Raw genomic sequence first — 19,072 nt, 5'->3', positions numbered from 1 at the left:
AGAGAAGCCCCCCTTTCTTATAGGACTTAATTTCCTCCTTAAAGCCCCTTTTCCTAAAGTAGGTTTAAAAGAGCTTAGGGCTAAAACCCGGATTTCTTAAGTAGGGGATAAGTATAGACTAAGACCTCCTCTATACGCTTACCGGCCTAAGTATTTAGCTTTACCCTTTCTATAATTATAAGCTATAGCTAAGGGGGTATATCGTAAAGTATAGCCTAATTTTATAGTTCTCGGAGATATCCCTTAGTATAAAGGACCTAGGAAGCTAAAAAATAGGTTTTAATAAAGGAGCTAAAAGGAGGTATAAAGAGGAAGGTAGGGGTAAGAGGGGAAGTAAAAGTAGCGATAGCCTCTTATAGAGGTAACGAAAGATAAAATAGATCTATTAGTAACGGCTAGAAAAGAGGGGGAAAACTAGTAAAAAGCTTAGTAGTTAAAAGGATATTAGTAGCTTCTTTAAGTAGGATCTTCTTTATAAATTAAGATACTAAATAGGTATAAAGAGGGGCGTTAGATAGAGGAAAGAAGGATAATTAAGGTAGTATAATAATTACTCCTTTACCTTTATTACTACTCCTATAAGAATTAAATCTCTTTGCCCTACTTATTTAACCCCTTACTTTTTATTTTACCTTTATATATTTTTATATACTTCTTATATCTCTCTTTATAAGAATTAAAGAAAGGGATCTTTTACTTAATTAAGAATTATATATTTTTAATATAATAAGCTAGGATACCTATTTATAAAATATATTAATCCTTTAAAGGTAGAAACCTTAGTAAAGACTCTTAGACTTAATACTATAAAATAAAGAAAAAGTAAGATATTAAGGTAAATGCCTTTCTCTTAATAAACTTAATACTTATAAGATAGTTACTTAAAACTACTATAATAATATTAAAGCGAAACCTTACTAAAGTCCCTATATAATTAGATACTTATAGTACTATTAACCTTATAAATATATACTTTACTTAATAGTAAGGATTACCATAAGTAGCGCTATTATACCTTAGGTTATTAAGGCTTAGTAATAATAAGGTAAGGGAATATAAAGTATAGTTAATACCGCTTTAAATAATATATATAAGAGGTACTAAAAAGATAATTACTTTTTTTTATATTAGTATTAATAAGTTAATACTAAACGATTAAGTATTAATCCTTTTATTATTTACTACTTAAAAGGATAAACGTATTTATATTATCTTATAGAAATAATAGTAGTAGTTTAAGTATTAACTAAGTAGCGAAACCTTATAAAACCCTTATAAATTCCTTTAAGAATATAAAAATAAGGTAAGGGTATATATAATAGCGCTTAATCCTAAGCTAATCTTATTATTAAATAAAGATAAAGATAAAGGGATTTTATAAGAAGAATAGGCCGAAATCCTATTAACTCTTTACTAGTTTTAAAATACTTTTTTAGCTAATAAATCTAAATTATTACTAGCGAAAAAGGGAATAGATTACTTAATTAATTTAATCCTTAATATAAAACCCTTTTATAGACCGATTTACCTTTTATTATAAAGGGAACTCTAAGTATTACGTAACTAAATCTAAGATATAATAAAAAGGAGAATAATCTAGGAGTTAAAGAGCCTAGCTAGGGCGCCTATCCTTTTTATTTTAAAGAAAGATACTACTTTATAGCTATATATAGACTACTAAGGACTTAACTAGGTTATATAAAAGAATCGGTACCTTTTACCTTTTATTTTAGAGATTATTAACCGCTATTAAAGAGCTAAGTATTTTTATAAGATTAATATATAAAATATATATTAACGTATTTAAATTTAAGAAGGTAATAAATAAAAAATAGCTTTTTAAATATAATATAAATATTTAAAATACCTAGTAATACCTTTTAGACTTACTAATATTCTCGCGAAGAGAGATGCGAGAAGTGCATGAAAATGCACGAAGGTGAAATTAGGAGTAAGGGGTAGGACAGGCAGGGCAGAGATGTTTGAATTTTGCGGGGGCAGCAATAAAGGTAGGGGAGTGATTGTTGTATTGCCTTGATTGTCCTTCTTTCCTCTATCCAACGCCCTCTTTATACCCGTCTAGCATCTCAATTAACAAAGAAGATCCTGCTTAAAGAAGCCACTAATGTCCTTTTAACTACCGAGCTTTTTGCCGGTTTTTCCCTTCCTTTCTAGCCGTTGCCGGCACATCCGTCTTATCTCTCGCCACCTCTATAGGAAGCTATCGCCACTTCTGCTTCCCCTCATGCCCCCACCCTCCTTTCTACACCTCTTTTCTACTCCTTCCTTAAAACCTGTTTTTTAGCTTCCTAGGTCCCTCGTGCCAAGGGATATCTCCGAGAACTACGAAATCAGGCCACGCTTCGCGACACACCCCCTTAGCTATAGCCTGCCCTTATAGAAAGGGTAAAGCTAAATACCTAGGCCGGTAAGCGTATAGAGGAGGTCTTAGTCTATACTTATCCCCTACTCGAGAAATCCGGGTTTTGGCCCCGGCTCTTTAGACCTACTTTAGAAAAGGGGCCTAGGAGGAAATTAAGTCCTATAAGGGGGCCTTTAAGAAGAATAAGTCCTAATTAAGCTAGGGGCCCTCCTCTAGGATAAGTCCTAATTCCTTTCTTCGGCTATAGACGTCTCCTTCCTCCTACGTGCTATTAGCTCCTCTTATAGACTCTTAAGGCGGGCTTCTAAGGACAGCTTCTCTCGAACGTCTTCTAGCCTAATTTGCTATAAAAAGACAGCTAGCTTCTGCTTCGGCAGGGGCTTCGTAAGACCGTTGGCTTTTATCGATGCCGTTAGAACCTAACGGACGGAAATAAGTCCCCTTTAGACCTCTTAGCGTAACTAATGCTAGTAGATATCGATATGCCGTAGCCGGGTCAACAACTTACTGTTTTCCGTAAGAATTCGTATAGTTTGCGTATTATCGCATTCTATAGCTAACGGGGACGGAATTTGCAGTCGTAACGATATTAGTAGCCGGCTAAGGAAAATCGCTTCTTTTAACGCTTCTAAAAGAGCTAGTAGCTCTGCCTCCGTGCTTAATATAGTAACGGTAGCTTGTTTCGAAGCTCTCTAAGCAATAGTTCCTCTAAAAAGGGATATAATGTACCCCTATAAGCTCTTTCTATCTAAGGAATTGTCCGCAAAGGACGAATCGCTCGAATAAAGGAAGATTTCGGCAGCTAATTTCTTCCTTTCCTACCCTCCTAGGCGCAGACCATATGATCTCGTTAAATAGAGATAAAGGATTGCTCTGTCTGCCGCTTCTTAATGCCTAGGGCTAGGATTCTAGTTATGCCTAGCTAGCCGGGAGACCGTAAAAGAGATATCCGGTCTAGTAGAAATAGCTAAAAAAAGCAGGGAGCCTACCTTCTATTAATATTAGTGTTTCTCTTGCTCCCTTGCTTAAAAGGACGGATTAGGCAAAAGCTCTTCGTCTAATATAGGCGTAGAGGGAAGCTTCTTATCGAGGGAATTAGGGAGGAATTTATAAGCGACCTTATCGATATAGGCGTCTTAGGTAAGCTAGATAGTCCGTTAGGACCTATTCCTAAGGATTCGTATCCCTAGGAACTACTTTAGCTCCCCTAGCCTAGTTATCTTATACCTTTATTGTAGGCCTCGTATAGCCTCCCTAGCAGCAGCCTCTTCCTCTTTTAGGTAGGCCTAGATAATATCGTCGACGTAGAAGAAGACCGTGATTTTACCTTTCTATATTATATACGGTTCCTAAGGGACTTTCTTAAAGCCTAGGGCTTCGAGGGAACCTATTAAATGCTATTGCTAAAGAAGGGGTGATCTTCGTAGTCCGTATAGAGCTTTCCTAAGCCGTAGAACCTTTCCTAGCTATTGGAAGCCTAGTAGAAGGCGTATATAGACAACTTCTTCTTCCTTAAGTAGGCAGTTAATAAAGGCGTTAACTGTATCTATTTAATCGAGCTCGAGGTCGAATTCTGCTGCTATAGCTATAAGGGTCCGAAAAGACATCCTAGCTAGGGTGGTTGCCCTAGTAGGTAAATCCCCTTTTTCCTATTAATTCCTATAGATAACTAGCCGGGCCTTGCACTTTTAAAGGAAGCCGTGTTTATTAGTCTTATAGATAAAGACCCACTTATAGCTAAGGACCTGTTTTCCTCTTGCTTTTTCCTTAAGGACCTCTTCGAAAGACCCTATCTCTTCGTGTGAGGCTAGGTGGTCTTTCTAGGCCTAGAAAAACTGGTCTCTAAAGGGGTGTCTTTCTAGCTGCTTCTGGTTTGCTGGTGGGTCCGGGAGGTCTCTTTTATATGCCTTCCTTGCTAATAGCTATGGCTTAAAGAGCCGGCCTGCTATGAATGCTCCGTAGGAACCGTCTTCTATAGGCGTTAGATAGAAGTCGGGAAAACGATCGAAATAGGGGAGAGGTTAGTCTTCTTTAGTATCCGTATCGGGCCCTATACCTTCCTTTACTTCTCGAAGTAGGGATAAAAAGGCAGCCGGGTAATCCTTCGAGAGAGGTGCCTTTCCTACCCCCTTAGGGGCCGAGACGGGAAGACTAACTAAAAAAGCTACTTCTAGATCTTCTTCTTACGTAGGAGGAGGCGTAGGTAGGTAGGCGTATTCTAGCTCTACCGCTTTCCTATAGTCTCCTTCTTCGTCTAGATCATCTAATCTAGTAGCTTCCTCTTCTTCTTCTTCCTCGAAGTTAGCGTTATCTTCTACTACTTCGACGTCGGTTTCTTTTTCCGTTTCCTCGTCTAGGACCTCTTCTTAAGACTATTAGGAAGGGGGAATTTAGATCTTCTAAATTAGCTAACGTTAAGAGAGTAAGAGGGGCTATTGATCCCTCTTTCCGTCGAAGAAGCTAGATTCGTTGAAAATCATATCCCTAGTCAAAATAACCTTCCGAAGAAGAGGAATCTAGATCCGGAAGATATTCGTAGAATTATAACTAACGAGGTAACTAATAAAGGCTCTAGGATTAAGCTTTCTTTTCTTCTTCCTTTTTAGCTATACATCGGCAGTTATAGCGTATGCCTTATAGCCGTAGGCACGAAGGTAGGCTAGCGAGGCCCTCTTCTTCGTAAAGAGCTCGAGGGGGGATTTCTAGTCTATTCCTTAGTTTAGTTCCCTAGGGTCCTTAGGGTCCCTCGGGGTCCGGTTCCGAAGGTAATAGGCGGTCTCAACGACTTCCCTCTAAAGGTCGTGGGGAAGCCTCGCAGCAAGTCTTATCGTACGGGCCCTTTCTATCATAGCACCCCCTGATCTTTCTGCCCCTCCGTTCTAGGCCTAGGTATTCGGTGCTAACGGGAGGGGTAAAATGCCCCTTTTTCGAAGCCACTTTAAGATATTTTTCGTAAATAGCTCTCCGTTAGACCGTATCTTCTTTACCTTATAGCTAAAGTAGGAATTCATCTAGTTAACGAAGTCCCGGAGGGTAGACTAGTTATGCTTACTTAGGTAGGTCCGTAAGAAATAGGGGAAAACCATCCCTAAAAAGGCGTCTGTGAAAAACATCACCCTAACGAAGCTTTCCTAATCCCTAGAGACGTCGGTCTAATCGACCCAAATTTCCGTATACGGCTAGTCCGGCCGTAAAGGCGTTCGTCTAGAAATTCGTCTTCTAGTCTTTCCTTGGCCGCAGTGTTCGCATTCGACGGTCTTTGGTCCCCTTATTCGTACGCCCTATTGTTGTCCTAGCTTATGTAAAGCTAAGGGGCCCGGGTGACCAAGTCGTGCGTGCCAAAGAATGCCGTCTCCTTGGGCTGCCGGAAGAGGGTCCTTTATAGTAGACCTATTCCTCCTAGCAGGGAAAGCTAACTTCTCGAGTGGTTCCTTCCTAAGGATAGGTCGGAATTCGAGAATAAATTAACCGAATTTTTCCTCGATAAGCCTAATAGTGTGATTCTTCTAGACTAGCCTCGTAGGCTTAGACGTCGTATCCTAGAAGATTCCTTCCTCTCGAAGAAGGCGGAAGGAAATCAGGCTCGTTAAAAATCGAGGGTAAAAAGCTACCCTTTTTCGTCGAAGAATTCGTATAGACCTATTAGGTAATTTTATCGTGAAATTCACCCTTCCGTACCCCTCTATCCGTATAGTTAATTCCCCGGCAATAAGGTATTCCCTCCGTGCCTTCTTAAAGGACCGGAATCGTGAGAGTGTATTGTAGATATCGAGGGAAGCACCAGAGTTAAGGATAGCTGATTTTCGTAGGGGATAATCGGAGGGCTCTAACGGTTAGTCTTAGCCTTATTGATCCGTAGGGAAGATAAAGGCCGGATTTACTATACCAACGATTTTTCCTCGAATTTGCGGCTCGAATAGGGGTAGCGGCGTTAGTTGCTATTTCTTAGCAACCCGAATCTCGTCTATCTTCTTCTACAACGAGGGGTCCTCCTTAAGAGACTATTATATCGTTTCTTATAGCCTCTTTAAAGGGTTGAATCCTTTAGGTCTGTTTTCCTCGAAGACCTGCTAGCATTGTAATAATCGATGGCCTAGGGATTTGCAAGCTAGGCAGCCGTTTCGTCTAGTCTTTCGTTTCTTCGAGGAATCCTCGTCCCGATCCGGAAGGTCTGCTTGAAAACCTCCCCTTTTTACCCCTTGTTGCTGATTTTGACGAAGAGGTTCGATTTCGACTAGTTCCCTGATTTTTCGACTAACGGACTAAAAGGTCTATTAGGGGACTAGTCGGGCCGGTCTAACTAACGGGGGGGCCGGGCCCGGAGCAAGAGGCGGAGCCGGGGCCGGGCCTAGGGCAGCCGTTGATAACGGTGTTGATGCTCTCGAGGGAGGTGGAGCCGAAGGAGCAACAGCCGCAGCAGCAGCAGCGGGAGCCGCAGCAACAGGGGCTGCAGCAGCTGCAGGGGCAGCAGGTCGAGCCGTCTAGGTCGAGTGCTGTCCACGAAGGAATAAGACTGCTTGCTGTTGTACTCTAGCAGCCTCTTCGTCTAGTTCCCGGCTAGCCTCTCGAAAGATAGTCGAGTAACCGTCACTAATAGGCTTTATTAGCAGAGATATATCCGTAGCCACTGGCCGAAGTTGAGGAAGTATTAGTTAGCTTCCTTAAGGATTTCTTCCCACTTAGCTAGCTACGAAGAAGCTAGCAGGTTCCTAGCAGAAAAGGCTCCTAGGTGGGCCGTATAGGTCTTCCTAATACGGTCAGTCATATAGCCCCTCGAGGGAGCTGTCGAGGTCTCGAGCTTTAAAAGCCACTGCCTAGGAGTCTCTGCTTCTCGAAGAGTGATTAGCTTTGCGGCACTAACGGATTCTAAGGCAGCAGAAAAAGCTCTCTGTTGTGCAGAGGTTAGCTCGGAGAAGAGGGAAGCTCCCTCTGCAAATTCCGTTGCCCTAGGACGAAGAGGGGGCTCGAGAGGGTCCTGCTTATTAGAGAAGACCAAATTGTGGATGGTTCTGTCCACACGAGCCCGTAGCTCCTTTACCTACTTATCCCAATCTTGGGGCTCTGCAAGAATCGTCCTACGGACCGTCGGGACGGCAGAGGAGTCGATTTTCGTTATTGTTGCGGGGAAAGGTAGAAAAGTCGGTTAAAAATCGGCTTTTCTAGTAAGAGGGGTAAAAGGAAGCCACGAGGGATGCAAGTAAAGTGCCTTTTGCAGCAGCCGGAAGGTACAGGAATACTATTCCTCCCGGGCTTATAACTCTCGCGAAGAGAGATGCGAGAAGTGCATGAAAATGCACGAAGGTGAAATTGGGAGTAAGGGGTAGGACAGGCAGGGCAGAGATGTTTGAATTTTGCGGGGGCAGCAATAAAGGTAGGGGAGTGATTGTTGTATTGCCTTGATTGTCCTTCTTTCCTCTATCCAACGCCCCTCTTTATACCCGTCTAGCATCTCAATTGACAAAGAAGATCCTGCTTAAAGAAGCCACTAATGTCCTTTTAACTACCGAGCTTTTTGCCGGTTTTTCCCTTCCTTTCTAGCCGTTGCCGGCACATCCGTCTTATCTCTCGCCACCTCTATAGGAAGCCATCGCCACTTCTGCTTCCCCTCATGCCCCCACCCTCCTTTCTACACCTCTTTTCTGCTCCTTCCTTAAAACCTGTTTTTCAGCTTCCTAGGTCCCTCGTGCCAAGGGATATCTCCGAGAACTGCGAAATCAGGCCACGCTTCGCGACAAATATACTAGCTATATTTTAGAGCTATATCTATTAAGCGCTTAAAGGGCTTATAAATATAATCTATATAGTCTACCTTAATAATTTCCTTATATACTTTAAGATAAAAAAAGAATATACTAAATACTTAGGATAAGTAATAGAAAGGCTAAGTGCTATAAAGGTTTATATAAATCTATTAAAGTATATCTTTTATTAATAGTTAATTAAGTTCCTTATATTTCTTTTATTTATTAATAAGGTATTAATAGACCTTTAATAGGTAAAGGTAATAGCTTAATAGCCTAAACCTATAACCTACTATAATATTTAGGTTTTCCTTAGGTTCTATAATTTTTACTAATAATTTATATATAGGTACTTAAGAGTTATAGCGCCCTTAACTATATTATTAAAGGGGAGTAAGAATAAAAAGAAGCTAAGGAGTATAGTACTAAACCTTACTAAAAAAGCAGCGTTTAAAGCTCTTAAGGATACTTTTTAAGGAGCCTTACTCCTTTAATATTACGATCTAGAAAGACGTATTTATATTAAAATAAATATATTATAATATATAATAGTAAGGACTATCTCTTAACTTAATAATAAAGAGCGTTATTATTTAATTATATTTTAGTTAAGGAAGTTTACTAAAGCTATACTTAATTATAGTATTTTAAACTAAGAACTATTCGTTATTATAAAGTTATTTAAATACTAGTAATATTATATTAAAAGGGTAGCGTATAAAGTAAAGGTATTATTAGACTACTATAACTATTAAACGTTTATATACTAAATATCGTTAAATAAAAAGGAAGTAAGATAGTATATATTCTTATAAAAAGAAATATAAAAAGTATATATAAAATATATAAAGGTAAAAGTAAAAGTAAAGGGATAGATAGGTAAGGTAGAGATATTTAAATCTTATAGGAGTAGTAATTAAGGTAAGGGAGTAATTATTATATTACCTTAATTATCCTTCTTTCTTTTAACTAACGCCCTTTTTTATACTTATTTAGTATCTTAATTAATAAAGAAAATTATACTTAAAGAAGCTACTAATATCCTTTTAACTACTAAGCTTTTTACTAGTTTTTCCCCTCCTTTTTAGCCGTTACTAGTATATCTATCTTATCTCTTACTACCTTTATAAAAAGCTATTACTACTTATACTTCCCCTTATACCCCTACCCTCCTTTTTATACTTCTTTTTAGCTCCTTCTTCCTTCTTTTATATAATATATTTTTAGCTTCCTTAGTCTCTCTTACTAAGGGTTATCTTTAATAACTACGAAATTAAGCTACGCTTTATAATATACCCCCTTAGCTATAGCCTGCCCCTTAAGGGCATAGTTAATATAGCTTTAGGCTAGTAGGTATATAAAGGAGGTTCTTAGCTCTATACTTTTCTTTTTACTTAAGGAAAGTAAGGGCCCTTTTAGGTCCCTAGGCTCTTTTAGACCTACTTAAGGAACCTACTTAAGGAATAGGGGCCTAAAGAAAGGAAAGTCCTATAAGAAAGAGGGCCTTCTTAAAAGGGAAAAACCTAATTAAATAAGGGGCCCTTTAAAGGGAAAAACCTCTTTTTTTTTCTTTAGCTATAGATATTACCTTCTTATATAGGCTATTAGCTCTTTTTATAAAATCTTAAGGTAGGCTTCTAAGGATAGCTTTTCTTAAATATCTTCTAGCTTAATTTACTATAAAAAGATAGCTAGCTTTTACTTTAGTAAGGGCTTTATAAGACTATTAGCTTTTATTAATACTATTAAAACTTAATAAATAGAAATAAGTCCCCTTTAAACCTCTTAGTATAACTAATACTAATAGATATCTATATACTATAGCTAGGTCGATAGCTTACTATTTTCCTTTATAAGAATTTATATAGTCTATATATTATTATATTCTATAGCTAATAAGGACGGAATTTATAGTTATAAAGATATTAGTAGCTAGCTAAGGAAAATCGCTTCTTTTAACGCTTTTAAAAGAGCTAGTAGCTCTACCTTTATACTTAAAGTTATTATAGTAGCTTACTTTAAAGCTCTTTAAGTAATAGTTCCTTTAAAAAGGGATATAATATACCCTTATAAGCTCTTTCTATTTAATAAATTATCTATAAAGAACGAATCGCTTAAATAAAGGAAGATTTTAGTAGCTAATTTCTTCCTTTCCTACCCTCCTAAGTATAGACTATATAATCTTATTAAATAGAGATAAAGGATAGCTCTATCTACTACTTTCTTAATACTTAGGGCTAGGATTCTAGTTATACTTAGCTAGCTAAGAGACTATAAAAGAGATATCCGGTTTAATAGAAATAGCTAAAAAAGTAAGGAGCTTACCTTTTATTAATATTAGTGTATTTCTTACTCCTTAGCTTAAAAGGATAGATTAAGTAAAAGTTCTTTATTTAATATAAGCGTAGAAGGAAGCTTCTTATTAAGGGAAGCTTTTTATTAAGGGAATTAAAGAGGAATTTATAAGCGACCTTATCGATATAGGCGTTTTAGGTAAGCTAGATAGTTTATTAGGACTTATTCTAAAGGATTTATATCCCTAAGAACTACTTTAGCTCCCTTATCTTAGTTATCTTATACCTTTTTATAGGCCTTATATAGCCTCCTTTATAGTAGCTTCTTCCTCCTTTAAGTAGGCCTAGATAATATTATTAATATAAAAGAAGACTATATTTTTACCCTTCTATATTATATACGGTTCCTAAGGGACTTTCCTAAAGCTTAGGGCTTTAAAGGAACTAGTTAAATACTATTACTAAAGAAAGGGTAATCTTTATAGTCTATATAGAACTTTCCTAAGCTATAGAACCTTTCCTAGCTATTAGAAACTAAGAGGGAGTTATATATAGATAACTTTTTCTTTCTTAAGAGGGTAGTTAATAAAGGCGTTAACTATATCTATTTAATTAAGCTCGATATCGAATTCTACTACTATAGCTATAAGGGTCTAAAAAGATATCCTTACTAAGGTAGTTGCCTTAGTAAGAAGATCCCCTTTTTCCTACTAGTTCCTATAGATAACTAGCTAGGCTTTATACTTTTAAAGGAATCTATATTTATTAGTTTTATAGATAAAGACCTACTTATAGCTAAGGACCTATTTTCCTCTTACCTTTTCCTTAAGGACCTCTTTAAAAAACCCTATATCTTTACATAAGGCTAAGTAGTCTTTCTAGGCCTAGAAAAACTAGTTTTTAAAAGGGTATCTTTCTAGCTACTTTTAGTTTACTAGTAGGTCTAAGAGGTCTCTTTTATATACCTTCCTTACTAATATTAGCTTAAAAAGCTAGCCTACTATAAACGCTTTATAGGAACCGTCTTTTATTAGCGTTAAATAAAAGTTAGAAAAACGATCGAAATAAAGAAAAGGTTAGTCTTCTTTAGTAACTATATTAAGCCCTATACCTTCCTTTACTTCTTAGAGTAAGGATAAAAAGGCAGCTAAGTAATCTTTTAAGAGAGGTGCCTTTCCTACCCCCTTAAGAGTTAAGATAGAAAGACTAACTAAAAAAGCTACTTTTAGATCTTCTTTTTATTTTATAAGAGGAGGTATAAGGAGGTAAGTATATTCTAGCTTTACTACTTTCTTATAGTCTCCTTCTTTATATAGATTATTTAATCTAGTAGCTTCCTTTTTTTCTTTTTCTTTAAAGTTAGCGTTATCCTTAACTACTTTAACGTTAGTTTATTCTTTTATTTTCTTATCTAAGACCTCTTCTTTAGACTATTAAGAAAGGGGGATTTAGATCTTTTAAATTAGCTAACGTTATAAGAGTAAGAGGGGCTATTAATCCTTCTTTTTATTAAAGAAGTTAGATTTATCGAAAATTATATCCCTAGTTAAAATAACCTTATATAAAAGAGGAATCTAGATTTAAAAGATATTCGTAGAATTATAATTAATAAGGTAACTAATAAAAGCTCTAGGATTAAGCTTTCTTTTCTTCTTCCTTTTTAGCTATATATTAGTAGTTATAGTATATACCTTATAGCTATAGGTATAAAGGTAAGCTAGTAAGGCCCTCTTTTTTATAAAGAGCTTAAGTAGTAATTTCTAGTCTATTTCTTAAGTCTTAATAAGGGTCTCTAGGTCCTTATAGTCCCTTAGGCCCCTAGGGTCCCTTAGGGTCTAGTTTTAAAGGTAATAGGCGGTCTTAATAACTTCCTTTTAAAGGTTATAGGGAAGCTTTATAGTAAGTCTTATTATATAGGCCCTTTTTATTATAGCCCCCCTTAATCTTTCTACCCCTCCGTTCTAAGCCTAGGTATTTAGTACTAATAAGAGGGGTAAAATGCCCTTTTTTTAAAGCTAATTTAAGATATCCTTTATAAATAACTCTTTATTAAACTATATCTTCTTTACCTTATAGTTAAAGTAGGATTTTATTTAGTTAATAAAGTCTTAGACAGTAAACTAGTTATACTTACTTAGGTAGGTCTATAAGAAATAAGGGAAAACTATCCCTAAAAAAGCGTCTATAAAAAACATTACCTTAATAAAGCTTTCTTAATCCTTAGAAACGTTAGTTTAATCGACTTAAATTCCTTATATAGCTAGTCTAGCTATAAAAGGGTTCGTTTAGAAATTCGTTTCTTAGTCTTTCCTTAGCTATATTATTAATATTTTATAGCCTTTAGGCCCCTTATTTCTACGCCCTCTTATAGGCCTAGCTTATATAAAGCTATAGGGCCTAGGTAACTAAGTTATATATACTAAAGAAGACCGTCTCCTTAAGCTATTAAAAGAAGGTCCTTTATAGTAAACCTATTCCTCTTAGTAAGGAAAGCTAACTTCTTAAGTAATTCCTTCTTAAGGATAGGTTAGAATTTAAGAATAAATTAACCGAGTTTTTCCTTAATAAGCCTAATAGTTTAATTCTTTTAGACTAGCCTTATAGGCTTAGACGTTATATCCTATAAGATTTCTTTCTTTTAAAGAAAGTAAAAGGAAATTAAGCTTATTAAAATTTAAGGGTAAAAGGCTACCCTTTTTTATCGAAGAATTTATATAGACCTATTAGGTATTATTAAGATTATACTAGTAACTTATTTAAAGGTATCCAGAACTTCGACGTTAAAATAGAAGGGAAAAACTAAAGTACTTAAAGGAAAACCCTTCCCTCTTTTATAGCTAGTCCGCCCTTATACTAGGTCGCGGTTATAATATATAAGAATCTTACGCTAGCTATCTTAGGTATCGTTATAGTTAGTCGGAATCGTATTAGCCCCGTTATAAAGTAACCTTAGAAAGTAACTCCTTTATATACGCAGGGTATATAGTATTAATTAGTAGTATAAGCGTTTTTTAGTTAACGGTTAATTATATAATTATCTCCGACCTTATCTTATAATAATATCTTCCTAGGCTCTACTTTATTTTATTTCCGCTATAAGGCCTAGTAGGCTATTTATTTATTAATACTAGCCTTTAGCCGGGCCGGTAGTCGGGTTATTATACCGGCTTCGCGCCGTACTTATCGAGTTACTAGTATCGGCCCTAGGTTTTTATTTTCCTAGTTAGGGGGCCCGGACCGGGGTTAGGGGGAGGTCCTAACGAATTCGTCGCTAGGTTTAAGTAAGCGAGGTCCGGGCCGGCCTACTTATAGCGGGGCTAGACTACTAGTATATTTATAAGCGCTTCTAAAAGCGCTTATTAGCTAATTAATAAGTAGGTTAGCGTAGTCTACTAGTCTAACTAAAAATTAATTATAGCCCTAGCCGGATTTAAACTAACTTTAGCGTTATAGCTAGTAAGCTTCCTAGGTATATAACTACTATAATATAAGGGTAGCCTATTAGGTAATTTTATTATAAAATTTACCCTTCTATATCCTTTTATCTATATAGTTAATTCCCTAGTAATAAGGTATTCTCTCTATACCTTCTTAAAAGACTAGAATAATAAGAGTATATTATAGATATTAAGGGAAGTACTAGAGTTAAGGATAGCTAATTTTTATAGGGGATAATCGGAGTGTCTTAATAGGTAGTCTTATTAATCTATAAGGAAGATAAATACTAGATTTACTATACTTATGATTTTTCCTTAAATTTACGGCTTAAATAGGGGCGGCGGCGTTATTAGTTACTATTTCTTAGCAACTTAAATATCGTCTATCTTTTTCTATAATAAGGGGTCCTCCTTAAGAGACTATTATATTATTTCTTATAGCCGCTTTAAAGGGTTAACTCTTTTAGGTCGGTTTTCCTTAAAGACCTATTAGTAGTCTTTTAGCCGATAGGGCTTTTTATATACTTAGTAAGTAGGTCGATTCCTCCTTATTTATTTCTTTAAGGAATCCTCGTCTTAGTCTAAAAGGTTTACTTAAAAACCTCCCCTTTTTACCCCTTATTACTAATTTAATAATAAGGTTCGATTTCGACTAGTTCCTTAATTTTTCGACTAATAGACTAAAAGGTCTATTAAGGGACTAGTTAGGCTAGTCTAACTAATAGGGCTAGGCCTAGAGTAAAAGGCGGAGCTAGGGCTAGGACTAGGGCAGCTATTAAAGACATAGTTAAGGCTCTTAAGGGAGGAGGAGCTAAAGGAGTAATAACTATAGTAATAAGGGCTATAGTAGCTATAGGTCGAACTATCTAGGTCGAGTACTAGCTATAAAGAAATAAGACTACTTTTTATTATACTTTAATAGCCTCTTTATTTAGATCTTAGCTAGCTTCTTAAAAGATAGTTAAGTAACCGTTACTAATAAGCTTTATTAGTAAAGATATATCCTATAGCTACTAGCTAGAAAGAGCTTTTATAAGGAAGTATTAGTTAGCTTCCTTAAGGATTTCTTTTTACTTAGCTAGCTATAAAGAAGCTAGTAGGTTCCTATTAGAAAAGGCTCCTAGGTATACTATATAGGTCTTCTTAATACGGTTAGTTATATAGCTCCTTAATAGAGCTATTAAGGTCTTAAGCTTTAAAAGCTACTACCTTAGAGTCTCTTTTTCTTAAAGAGAGATTAGCTTTATAGTACTTAACGGATTTTATTATCGCTATATATATAGTAGTTAGTAGCTTTATCTTATAGAGGTATTTATTTTAATAACTTTTATAGTTACTTAAGGTAATAGAAAAAGCTCTTTATTATCTTAATCTTAAGGCTTTATAAGAATCGTCTTATAGACTATAAGGGTAGTAGAGTCGTTTTTTATTATTATTATAAAGGAAGGGGTAGAAAAGTTAGTTAAAAATCGGCTTTTTTAATAAAAGGGGTAAAAGGATATAAGAAAGGTATCTTTTATAGTAGCTAGAAGGTATAGGAATACTATTCCTCCTAGGCTTATAACTCTTATAAAGAGAGATATAAGAAGTATATATAAAACGCGCGAAGGTAAAAGTAATAGTAAGGGGATAGATAGGTAAGGTAGAGATATTTAAATCTTATAAGAGTAGTAATTAAGGTAAGGGAGTAATTATTATATTACCTTAATTATCCTTCTTTTCTTTAACTAATACGCTTTTTTATACCTATTTAGTATCTTAATTAATAAAGAAAATCCTACTTAAAGAGGCTATTAATATCCTTTTAACTACTAAGCTTTTTACTAGTTTTTCCCTTCTTTTTTAGCTATTACCGGTATATCTATCTTATCTTTCGCTACCTTAATAGGAAGCTATTACTACTTATACTTCCTCTTATACCCCTACCCTCCTTTCTATACTTCTTTTTAGCTCTTTCTTCCTTTTTCTATACTAAGTGTTTTTAGCTTCCTTAATCCTTCTTACTAAGGGATATCTCTAAGAACTATAAAATCAAGCTATACTTCGCGATATATATATTTAGTACTATTTAACTTTACGATTAAGTATTATATAAGTAAATTAAACTTAGTAAACGCGCTATCGAGAATACTTAAATATAAAGGTAAGAAGCCCTTATTTATAGAACTATTACTAAAGCTATAAGTAAAGCTAGCTACTATTAATATTATATTTATATAGAGAAATAATAAGGTATTTTTATAAGTAAAAAGATACTTAACCTTAAGTTAATATAAGTATAGTAAAGTACTTTTATATAAGGAAAATATATAAGCTTATCTATAGTAAAACTATAATAATTTAGGCGTAAGACTTAAATAATTAGCCAATTAAGCTAAAAAGAGAGCTAGTTATAAATAGTTACTTTTAAGGAAGACTATTAAAAAAGCGGCTTACTATATAAAGGTTTATATAGTAAAAGTTCTAGAACTACTATTAAAGTTACTAAAGTATACTTAGTCGGTTAACGTAGTAATTAATAAGCTAAAAAAGACTAAAGACTTCTTAAAAGGAAGGGTTTTTAGTTAGTATACTTAGATAAACTAATATTATAAAAGAGTTATATTATAGTACCTTTAAAAGTAGCTTTATAGTAAGAGCTAATATAGCTCTTTTATAACGATTTATTAATAAGATACTTTAGCTCTTAATATACTAGTAAACTATTAGTAAGGAACTTTTACTAAGATAGAATAATAAAAGATATAAATAAATACGTTTAGTTATACTTAGTATATTAAGATATAGTATCTAAGAGGCATCGCCCTTATAATACTATATAATTATTATTATATCCTTAATAACTATAAGAAGAATTATTAATAAACTTTACTATAGGACTACCTAAAGTATAGTATAATAAATAAGACGTTAATATAATCTTAGTAATTATAGACCGATATATTAAGTATTACCTTTTCTTTCCTATCTTTAAGATAATAATAGCTTTAGAGCTAGTAAAACTATTTTATTACTAAGTTAAATTAGTATATAGACCTTTAAAAGGCATTATCTTAAATAAAGGGTCCTTATTTATAAGTAAGTTTTAGTTAGATCTTTATTTTATTTTATAAGTAAAATATAAGCTATTAATAGTATTTTACCTATAAACTAATAGGTAAATAAAATAAATAAACTAAGCTATATAGTACTACTTAAGATACTTTATTAACTTAAGATAAACTAGCTAAGCGTTACTTTTATATATTACTTAATTTATATATAATAATATAAAGAATATAATAACTAGGTTATTACTTAATAAAGCGTTAATAGGTTATTAACTAAACTTCTATATTAATATTAAAGACGATATTACTTAAAAGGCGGTACCTAAAGTAAGTATAAGAGTTACTAGGCTATAAGAGCTATAAAAGAGGCCTAAGAAATACTAAGGAAAGGCTATTAAATCGTAAGCAAAATACTAGAATTTAAGGTACTAACCGCTTATACTAAAAGTAAAAGACCTTATAGTATTATCGAAAAAGAACTTATACCTTATAGATAAAAAAAGAAAACTCTTACCTAAGTATATTAAACCGTTTTAGGTCTTATAAGCTATTAGAAAGTAAGTATATTATCTTATACTTTTTAGGAAGTACTTATACCTTTATAAGGTTTTTTAAATTAGTCTCTTAAAGCTATAAAAGGAGTTTAAAGGCACCTATAAAGATAGTAAAACCCTATTAATACTAGACTTAAAAGATAATATAGGTAAATAAGAAGTCTAAGAGATTAAAAACTAAAAGAGATCTAAGGGCAATACCTTTTCCTTATTAAATAAAAAGGATAGCTAGCTAAGTATAACTAATAGGTTAATATTAAAGATATAGTAAATAGCTAAAACCTTATTAAAGAATATATTGCTTGCTTAACTAAGAAAAAGAAGTATAAAACTAAGTAAAGTAAGGAAACCTATTAGTATAAGGAGGCGCTACTAAATCATTAATAAATCCCTACTAAATTACTACTAACTTATTAATATATTAGTATACTTAAACGTCCTATAACTATATATAAAATAGTAAAATAAGGAAATAAGGGAAAACTATTTATACTACTTATTAAATATTATTAAGGAAAATAAAACTAAACTATAACTATATTAAGGCCTTAATAATAAAAGAGAGAAGGATAGTTATAAGTAAATAAAAAAAAGATAAGACCTATTTATTACTTTTAACTACCCCTCTTCTTTACTAGTATAGTAGGAACTAACTAAGGCGCTACTTTTACTATATTAAATACCTTTAGAAATACTAAAACTATTATATCTTCTACTTCTTTCTTATCCTTTATATTAAGACCTATCTTTATTAGTATAGTACTTACCTTAGCCTTAGTAAATAGTAAGGTATATTACTAAGAAGTATAGCTTATATCGCTATTAATAAAGTAGAGTTTTAACTAAGATTCCTAGGCCTAGTACTCTAAGCTTATATAAGCGATATTAAATAAAAGTATAAGGTTAAAGTAAATAATAAGCTTATAGCGCTTATTAATTAGTATATAGTAATTAGTATACTTAACCTAGTATATCGTTAAGCGGTCGCTAATAAAAAGGTTAGATAAAAACTTATAACTATAGACTTTTATATACTTATAGTTTTAAAAGACTTATAATAAGCTATCTTAGCGGCGTTAAAAGCCTTAGCTAAATACTATATTATAATAGTAAGACGGCGCTAATTAGCCTCCTTAAAAATAAGTATACTTATATTTAAGCTATTATCCTTAATATCCTTATTACTAGTCTTTAGCTTATTAAGCTTATATAGGTAATTTATAATAGCGACTATATCGGCCTAGTTACTTAATATAAAAGTAGCGGCCTTAAGAAAGATTAGCTTATTAATTATAATATTTAAAGTTAAGAGGAAACTTACTTAGTTATAAGTTATAGTATACTATAGTACTACTTATAGTATATTAAGGAAACCCTTAAAAGAATATAGCTAATTTAAAGCACCTTAATAAGCTTAGGCTTAGTTATACTATACTCCTTAATAACTATCTTAAAATAATATATATACTAAAGCTTTTAAGGGATAACCCTTTAAGCCTTAACTAAGCGGGCTTTAGCCTTAGATTAAGTACGCTTCTTTATAATAGCGCGACCGCTTTATACCGCTACTTAGGTACCTTTATCTTTAGCGCTACTATTCTTAGGTTTATTAG

The sequence above is a fragment of the Hirsutella rhossiliensis genome (assembly GCF_020360975.1).
Source record: "Hirsutella rhossiliensis strain HR02 chromosome Unknown scaffold00010, whole genome shotgun sequence".
Lineage (NCBI taxonomy): Eukaryota > Fungi > Ascomycota > Sordariomycetes > Hypocreales > Ophiocordycipitaceae > Hirsutella > Hirsutella rhossiliensis.
This window is presented reverse-complemented; position numbering follows the sequence as displayed.